The sequence below is a fragment of the Myotis daubentonii genome, chromosome 11, assembly GCF_963259705.1.
Source record: "Myotis daubentonii chromosome 11, mMyoDau2.1, whole genome shotgun sequence".
NCBI lineage: Eukaryota > Metazoa > Chordata > Mammalia > Chiroptera > Vespertilionidae > Myotis > Myotis daubentonii.
The window spans coordinates 61,480,315-61,489,593 of NC_081850.1; positions in this window are offsets into that span (position 1 = coordinate 61,480,315).

The window sequence follows — 9,279 nt, forward strand, 5'->3', positions numbered from 1 at the left end:
TTAATGAGCTCGGTCTCGGAACGAATTAAACTCGTAAGTCAAGGCCCCACTGTACTTTACGGCTTCTCGTTGGTATATCCGAATTGCTGGCATCACTACTCGTGACCATTGGGACCATTAAGCAAAATAAGGGTGATTTGCAGACAAGCATAGAGATACCACAGTAGTGGATCTGATGACCTCCATGGCTACTAGCTATTAACTAACAGGCGGGGAGCGTGTACAGTGTGGAGACGTTGGAGAAAGGGATGAGTCAGGTCTTGGTGTGAAAAGCATAACTATTCAAAACGTGTGCAATTTAAAACTTAGGAAGCGCTTATACCCGGAGTTTCCCTTTCAACATTCTTGGACAGCGGTTGACTGTAGGTAACGAACTGTGGGTAAGGGGGGACGACCATATTTGCAGTTAGGCCGTGGAGAAAAGGAGTCAAAAGGCAGAGAAAAGGGTCAAAGTGAGGGCCATCCCAGGCTTATGGAAACATAAGACGTTCAAAATGGTCAAAGGCAACAAAGAAAATGGTTGGCCTGTATGGAGATGGTCAAACTGTCTGGGTGGGAGGAGTGGGGGGTGGGGTGAGAGGAAGATTCTGAGAAGGCTTCCATGAAAGAGACCGGATTTGCTGCTTGGATATTTTCTAGTTCTTCCGAGACAACTTTTTTTGTTGAGTTAAGCGAAAATGAATGAGAATCAGATGGACCACATTTCTCTCGAATACACATGGGCTTAAAAAACGAAGGGGAACAAGAACTTGACAGAATGTGTCTCGGCTTCTGCCAAACCCAAAGTATTTGAAAAATCACACAAGACACATCTCGAACCCAAACACATGCCTGGATTCTCCCACTCCTAATTGCAGCTGCAGCCGTTTAATGAAATGAATTGTGTACAAGAAAATGGGGTCTGAATGGAGGGGCCTCATTAAAGAGAATGACTGATGTGGGGCGGTTCGCCAGGCTGCCCTTGAGGTTGCGCACATCTCAGTGCCCTGCAGAGCGAGGGAGAGGGCCATTGTGGAGTTGCTCACCGAGCCATTGCTCTTGCTCCCTTGCAGAACAATTAAAACCCCATATTATTTAGCTTTATTGTATCATGTGTAGAAAGAATTCAGCATCTCTTATTTCTCCCCCTCTCTGTCTCTCAGATTTACATTTCAGACTGTAAAAATGAATAGCAATATGTTTTGCATCAGTCTGTATTCACATGAGTGGAGACCAAATGAGAGATGGTGGAAATAGAAGAATGAGATCGTTAGCGGACTGTTTATTATAATGCTAAACTCTTGGCTTAGGGATCATGGATGTGAAAAGTGGAAGAAATCAGGCCTGGAGAGGTTGACTGACTTGTCCGTGGTCCACGGTTGGTTGTGGAATTCAGACACAAGCAAGCCTGGGTTTCTGATTCCCGTTCTTTCATATCAAACATAATTTTGTCAGGCTCAGGAGCTGAGATAAAAGTGAATTCTCTGAGGTATCCTTCCTCCCTCCCTTCCTCCCTTCCTCCCTCCCTCCCTCCCTCCCTCCCTCCCTCCCTCCCTCCCTTCCTCCCTCCCTCCCTTCCTCCCTCCCTCCCTCCCTTCCTCCCTCCCTCCCTTCCTCCTTCCCTCCCTCCCTTCCTCCCTCCCTCCTTCCCTTCCTCCCTCCCTCCCTCCCTCCCTCCCTCCTTCCCTTCCTCCCTCCTTCCCTCCCTTCCTCCTTCCCTCCCTCCCTTCCTCCCTCCCTCCTTCCCTTCCTCCCTCCCTTCCTCCTTCCCTTCCTCCCTCCCTCCCTCCCTCCTTCTTTCCTTCCCTTCCTTTCTTCCTTCCTCCCTCCCTCCCTTCCTCCCTTCCTCCCTCCCTCCCTCCCTCCCTCTCTCTTTCCATCTTCCTTCCTTCCTTCCTTCCTTCCTTCCTTCCTTCCTTCCTTCCTTCCTCTCTCCCTCCCTTCCTTCCTTTCTTACAGACATTTTTGAGTGCTCAATAATGGCAATTAGCTCCAAAGATAGTTAAGAATCAAGCCCAGTCTGGAGAAGCTGCCATGTAACTGTGCTGTTACAGAGTTTAGAAATCAAAAGAAAAAAAGCAGCCCCTGAAATGGGGTGCACTAGAGATGGGAGGTAAGAGAGTCATTGAGGAGGGCTCCACAGAAGAGGAAGCCCAAGAGACCATTTGCAGGGTGGGCCTGTGAGCAAGTGGGGAGAGGCGTGAGGAGCGCCGTGGGTTTGGCTGGGTGGGTGGGCAGTGGGCATCTGGGAGACTGAGGCTCCCTGAAGCCGGGGCTGACTTTGGGAAGGGGATGGTGGTGGTGGTGGCATTGGATGAGGGAGGAAAAGTGGGCAGGAGTCAATCTCAAAGGGTCTTGTATTCCATGTAAAGTAGGGTGGTTGGGTTTCATGGCGTTGTCAAATCCATGACTGCTCAAAGTCTATCCTTCTGAAATGAAAGTTCTTAAAGAGGATTCTGAGAGATTTTTACATGCTTTATGATTATTTATGTGTGTGGACCATACTTATTGAGCTGTACACTTAGGACTTAAAACCCACTTTATGTTTTCAATTTATTCTACCGACATATTTTGCCACATTATTATTTGCCTGGATTAGTGCAATGGCCCCCTACGTGGGCCTGCATCCACTCTTAGCCCCGGGAAACCATTATCCATGTGCCACTGGAGTGATTATTTTAGTGCGGAAATAACTTGCCACTGTCCCGCGGAGCACTTTCAACTCTCACAAGAGTGGCCAGCACCTGGGCTTCCACGAGCCCTCTCTCTCTTTTTAAAATTTTTTTATATTTTTATTTTTTATTGATTTCAGAGAGGGAAAGGGAGAGATAGAAGCATCGATGATGAGAGAGAATCATTGATCAGCTGCCTTCTGCATGCCCCCTACTGGGGATCGAGCCTACAACCTGGGCTGTGCCCTTGACTGGAATCAAACCCGGGACCCTTCAGTCCGCAGGCCAATGCTCTATCCACTGAGCCAAACCGGCTAGGGCACGAGCCCCATCTCTTGCCACTTCCAGCCTCTCACTTTGCACTGACTACAACAAGCTTCCAGAACAAGGGAAGCTTCTTTCTGTTGGCTTGCTTGCTTGTGTTCTTTTGTTTGTTTGCTTGCTGTTGTTGTTGCCTCTGCACCTTTGCTCATACTGTTCCCTCCACTGGGGACGCCCTTCCCGCCCATCACTTATTACCCCAAGGGGGACTCTTTGAAGAAGGAAGGGCTCCTTCTGAGTCAGCCTTTCATCCTTAGCACCTGACATAAAAACGGGCACATTTTAGATGTCTTATAAATATTTACCGGATGAAAAACAAAAACAAAAAAGAAAGAAAAAGATATTTACTGGATGAGAGTATCCATGACTCATAAACAATGGATTTGACAACACCATTCGTTCATTCATTCATCGGATCGGATATATGATCTCATTTAATCTTTGTAGAAGCTCATGGGCATTTATATGGTTTATACTGGATGAAATCAAATTGGTTGTTATAATACTGTATCAATATTGTAGAGGTTGGTAAATAACATAGCAACTGTCCTGAGTGAGTCCCCCCCAAACCCGCCTCAGCCCACCCCACCCCACCACACTGGTTCCTCCCTTGGAGTCCCCTGGTGCTCCCTTCAATGCAGCAACCAAAGGGTTAACTCCAAGCACTGCAGGGGGGCCCAGGAACTCATATGGTTGTTAAGGGGTGGTGCTCTATCACCCCTGTCCAGGGACCTGGGGTCATGCAGGCCCATGTCACAGAAGCCCCACTCATCCAGCAGGTATGTGATGCCCCAGCTTCTGAGTCCAGGGCTCCTCCCAGGACACAGTCAGGCCTCCTGCTCCTGCCTCTTCCAGTCTGTGTGTTGTCAAGCATCTGGGCTGGCCGAACCCCTGAGCCCCCTTGAGCTTGGACAAATCCCTCTGTGCACAGAGTGAGGCTCAGGGTAACCTACTGTTAGAAGCTTGAGAATGGCCTCCCCAAATTATCTAAGCTTAAAATATAACACTAAGCAATGGTGTGCATTGCAAATTCAAGATCAGCCACATTAAATTTAGTTCAACTCGTTCAAACAAAATTGCATTCACATGGAGACACCGTGGGGCATTTCTGGCCTGAACGCGTAATTATTTTCCCTAGGTTATAACTGTTTCCCTGTTTCTCACTTTCCAAAAATACAGAGTTCCCTTTTCAGCTCATACCGAGGGACAGTGGGGCAGCTGGAGACAGAGCACAGAGCACAATATTCATGTCTGTTTCTGGACATGGGGTCCAAAAGTTTACACATAAATAAAAACATCCTTCCAAGGCCTAAGGCTTTGTGCTCCGAAGCTCATAGTCTCAGCCCCACTCTGCCGAACTTTCCCATTCACCTCCTACCTGCGCTACAACACCCCATTCCTGGTCCTCCACCCACCAGGAAGCCAGGACTTCCTCCTAGGCCCCCCCGCCCCCCATTGCCCTGCCTCCAGGGGAGCTTCTGAATGAGCCTCTACAGCATGGGCTTGGTGCCAACCCGTCCCTCCGGAAGTCTTGAACCTCTGAGACACAGGGCAATATAGAAGTGGCTCAGGGCAGGTCATAAACCCATAGCAGTTCCTGTAGGAACTGATTCAGCATCTTCTGCAGGCCCATCCCTCACTTAGGAGAAAAGGCTCATCTGTGTTTCCTTGAGTTTCAGACACTCCCCTCCCCCCCTATTTAAGCATCTTTAAAACTGGGACAGGCCTAACAATCAATGGCTCTTACAAGTGCTCTTGGGGTTGCTAGTCATGAGAGGTTCATGCCTTAATTGATTGATTTCCTATATAAATGTATATAAGATGCACAGAGTGAGAAATGATCTCAAAAGCTGTTTCTAAGTAAGTGCAGAAGAGCCCGCTCACTAAGTACAGAGTGGAAATTCCCGGTGATAAGAAGGCAATGTGTCATGGTGTAATTGGCAGCATTTTTTTTTTCTTCTTGGTTCATAAAATGATGAAATATGGCATTTGAGAAGATGACCCCCCTTTGTCCTCAAGGAGCTCATGTTTTATTTTATTTTTATTTTTGTTAATCCTCACCTGAGGATATTTTTTCCATGGATTTTTTTTTTTTTTTTTTGAGACAGTGTAAGAGAGGGAGGGAGGGGGAGAGAGAAACATTGATATGAGAGAGATGCATCAATCGGTTGCCTCCCCCATGTGCCCCAACCAGGGCCGGAGATCAAACCTGCAACCTACGTGCATGCCTTTGACTGGGAATCAAACCCATGGCTCTCTGGTGTGTGTGGTGATGCTGTAACCATTGAGCACACTGGCCAGGGCAAGGAGCTCATGTTTTAGTAGGAAAAAAAACCATACCCAAGTGGTTAAAGACAGTGTAGTAATAAGTGCTATGACAGAAGAAAGCATGGGGTGCTGTGGGCAGACAGGAGGGAGAACTGGCCTGGCAGACAGGACCTGGGAAGGCTTCTAAGGTGAGGAAGCCATGGCTCTAGAACATGAAGGATGCCTGGCAGTTCATCAGGCGGAGAAGAGGAGTGCATTCTAACCAGAGGCAGGTGTTCACAGGCAAAGGCGAGGCTGCACAGCCCTGGGGAAAGGATGAGCGTTCTGTTTCTAGGTCAGGGCTAGAGAGTGAGGGCTCCCAGATGCATGCTCAAGGAGTTTGGTTTTATTCGGGCCAGGGGCATGACCAGGCCTATGCTTCAGAAAGGTGTCTGCGTGCAGTGTGCCAGGTGGCTGAGGATGATTGGGAGGCTGGGGAGGCCCTGCTGGGGATGGTCAGACAAAGGAGGAGTGAGGGTCTGTCTCAGGGAAGGAAGGGCAAGACCGGAACCCATATACCTGCTGGCTCTCAGATGTTCCCACAGGCACCCTGGGAGGTTGGAAGTATAATAGTTGAGTAAACTGAGGCTGTATGGGGTACAGTGGTTTGGATCAAAAGTTGAGTGGTGAGGTCAGAATATTACCAAGGGCTGGGCAGCTGACTGACTGGCTGTCGAGTGGCCTCACATAATGGAAAAGCTGTGGAGAAGACACTGTGGCCTTGGGGCCTAGTCCAGGGGCTGGGCAGGTTTAGGAACTGGCTTAGTCCTCCCACCCAGGGCCGCTTTAGCTCTGGGGGCTGGAGTCACATCATACAAGCTCTGAGGCATGGGTGTATATTGTATTATATTATACTAGTGGCCCCGTGCTTGGATTTGTGCACAGTGAAAGAAAGCGGGGCCACCTTCCCTCCTCTCTGGTTCCGGGGTGCATCACCCAAGAACTGCTGCTGCCAAGTCACCGCAGCGTGGCAGTAAACCAGATTCGGGGCTGACAGTGCCCCAGCAACAACGTAACCCCTGGCCAAAGGTGGAATCGCGCGGCCCTGCGAGGAATCGGGCTCCCTCCTCTCTGGTTCTGGGGTGCGTCATCCGAGAACTGCCGCTGCCAAGTCACCAGAGCTCGGCAGCTCCTGCGTTGAACCTCTGCCGCCCGGTGGTCAGTGCACGTCATATGTACTGGCTGGTGGGACGATCACTTAACCTTTTATAGATATACATTGGTTTATGCCATACCATACCATACCATACCATACCATACCATACCATACCATACCATACCATATACTGATTAACAATGAAAAGTAGAAGTGTCACAGTGAGGACAATGCTTGGTTTCCAGCATCCTCTCCCTCTAGCAGACCTGTCCGTGGGAAGCAAGGGTATGACCCGAAGGACTGATTGCCTCCCTTGTGGGCCTGGAATCCAAGCAGGAGGTCAGTCATGGTCCTTTTCTCTTTAAATGATTCAGCCCCTGACAGCCTGGTGCACCCATTCTGCCACTGGGCGGGGATGGAAGGCCCACACTCCACTGCTGAGGACCCCGGCCCCCTGAACAGTGCTGGGATTTACCTCTATGTCTCACCACGTCTTTGCGGTGACCTACAAGGCCCTAGACGGCCTAGCTCCCTGCTTCCTTCCTCACTCATCTCCCACTCCCCACTTGCAAACACCCTTCTAGCGCCTGGCTTCTTCAACACTCCTGACACCTCCCACCCCTGGTCTTTGGCATCTGTAATCTCCTCACCATGGGACCCTCCTCCTCAGACATCCAAATGGCAAATTCTCTCAATTCAAGTCTGGGCTCAAGTACCAGCTTCTTGGCATAACCAACCTTTCAACTATTGCCACCCTCCCTTCCCAAACCTGGAAACCTCTACTCCTCTTGTTGATTTTGTTTTCTTTGAATCACTTGTCACCCACTGAAGTATCATTTATTTTTCAGAGTTATCTTTTTTGTTGTCTGACTTCCTCCCTTGAATATAAGCGACACAAGAACAGGAAGCTGAAGTTTTGTTCACTCTGTGTCCTCATACCTAGAACAGTACCTGGCACACCGGGGAGGTTCAGGAACTATTTGTTGAATGAATGAATGAATGAATGAATGAATGAAAAGTGACTGCTTTTTTTGTACTTCTGGATCCAGACATTTCTTCTCTTCTCGCCTCTGGCCATTTCTGAGGGACACATTCCTTCTTTAGATTCCTCCATCTTAAATCAGGTTTAGCTTTGTTCTGGGAGAGCCATTCACTCTATCTCTTTTCAGTTTTGCATATCTTTGCCCTAGAGCTTTAGGGCATCTCACAGTCACCTCTAACTCGAGCCTAGGTGAGTGGATAGCTGCCACATTGGAGTCAGGCCCTCTGACTTTCCACCCATGCAGCCCTCTCTGTGTGGGAAGTGGGTGATGAAGGGGCAAGGTGGATTGGAGAGTTCTGGAAAGAAGGTGGGGGAGGCTGGTGAAAAGAGAACTGAATAACAGGGAGCAGGGGCGTCTGAGGTAGCAATTCAGGGGCCGTGGCGGGTCGTTTGGGGAGTGTTTTGCCTATGACATTCATTTCTGTTAAGGTCAAAGCTTACTTAGCAGAATTGAATTCCAGTGGAGCCGCTGAGAACTAACCATGTTTGTGAGGGTAGTAGTGGTTAGACCCACAGGCCTGAATGCCATAGTAGAAGGGACCTCTCCAGCGAGGGTCAGGGACCCCATGAGATGGCCATGGTGGTTTCTGTTGTCTCTTGTTTCTGGCAGTGATTAGCAGTAACATTGTCAACACTCAAAGGGCTTGGATCTGCTTTTAGGGAAGACAGGAAGTGAGGACTGGGGTGAGTCTATCCCAGGCTTAGCCTACTCCAAGGAGAAGAGGAACCTCAAGATCAGTTGCAAGAACTTAGCATTTTTAAGCACCTATGGGCACCAGGCATTGTCCTGGCTCTCATCCACCTGGTTTCACAGATTCCTCCTAACAAGCACATGAGATCAAGATTATCTTCCCCGACCCCAGGTGCTCCCTGAAGTCAGAGCTGGGCCAAGGTCTTTGAACTGGACTTGGGCTGTTGCAGCAATCTCTGCTCTTACCTCCAAAACCAACTTTCCCCAGGTGGGCTAAGCCATTGCTATGGTTTGCATTGGAAAATATTTGCTGGATTCTAGGACTGGAGTCCAAGGCCTGGCCCTACAGAGCCCTGGGGCTTGTATAAGATCGGTCAGGATGGGTTTTTGGACATTGTGGTCCCAGAGTGAGCCAGACCACCTCTGTGGCTCTTGCAGTCCCGACCCTCATTACCTGAGTATTTCTTGCCTACCTAGGTGGCCAGCAAAGGGACTGAAGTCAATTGGAAGTTGACTTGACCTAGAAAAAGAACCCAGCTCCTTCTCCCTTATCTTATATCTTTTTCCCCATTGGGACTGCTGGGTCCTCCCTCAGGCATCAAAAATGCAGGAGTCAGGCCAACTGGCATTCTCATTCTGGAACCTGCCACTTTCCAGCTGTGTGTGTTCTTGGGCAAGTCACTTGTCCATTCTGTGTCTTGATTTCTCATTCTTTGAATGGGGATAATTATTGTAGCCACCTTAGTGTCGACGTGGGATTTAAAGGAGTTAATACATATACAACATTTAGCGTAGAATCTGCATGTTCCAACTGAATAGATGTTATCTTTGTTAATAACCCCTTCCAGGTGTGCCTTCTTCACCCGAATGTCCTCCCTGTCATTGCTACTGCACACCCAACTCTCCTGCACCTCCTCCAAGCAGTCTTCCCTGACTCTGACCAGAGGGATGGAGCCCTTCAAGGACCCCTTTGCTTTCACCTGTTTATTCATGGTGTTTGTCACTTGTAGGCCTGAATCCTCTTCCTTGCTGATTTGCAAGCTTCCTTGGGCCGGGAGGATGTCTTTTCCACTGTTCAGGCTGTGCAGCACCAAGCATGACTCCCCTCCATCTCTGGGGCCTTTGACCTTGGGGCTGGGTGGGGATTACCAGCACTGCCAGGGTGAGGAGA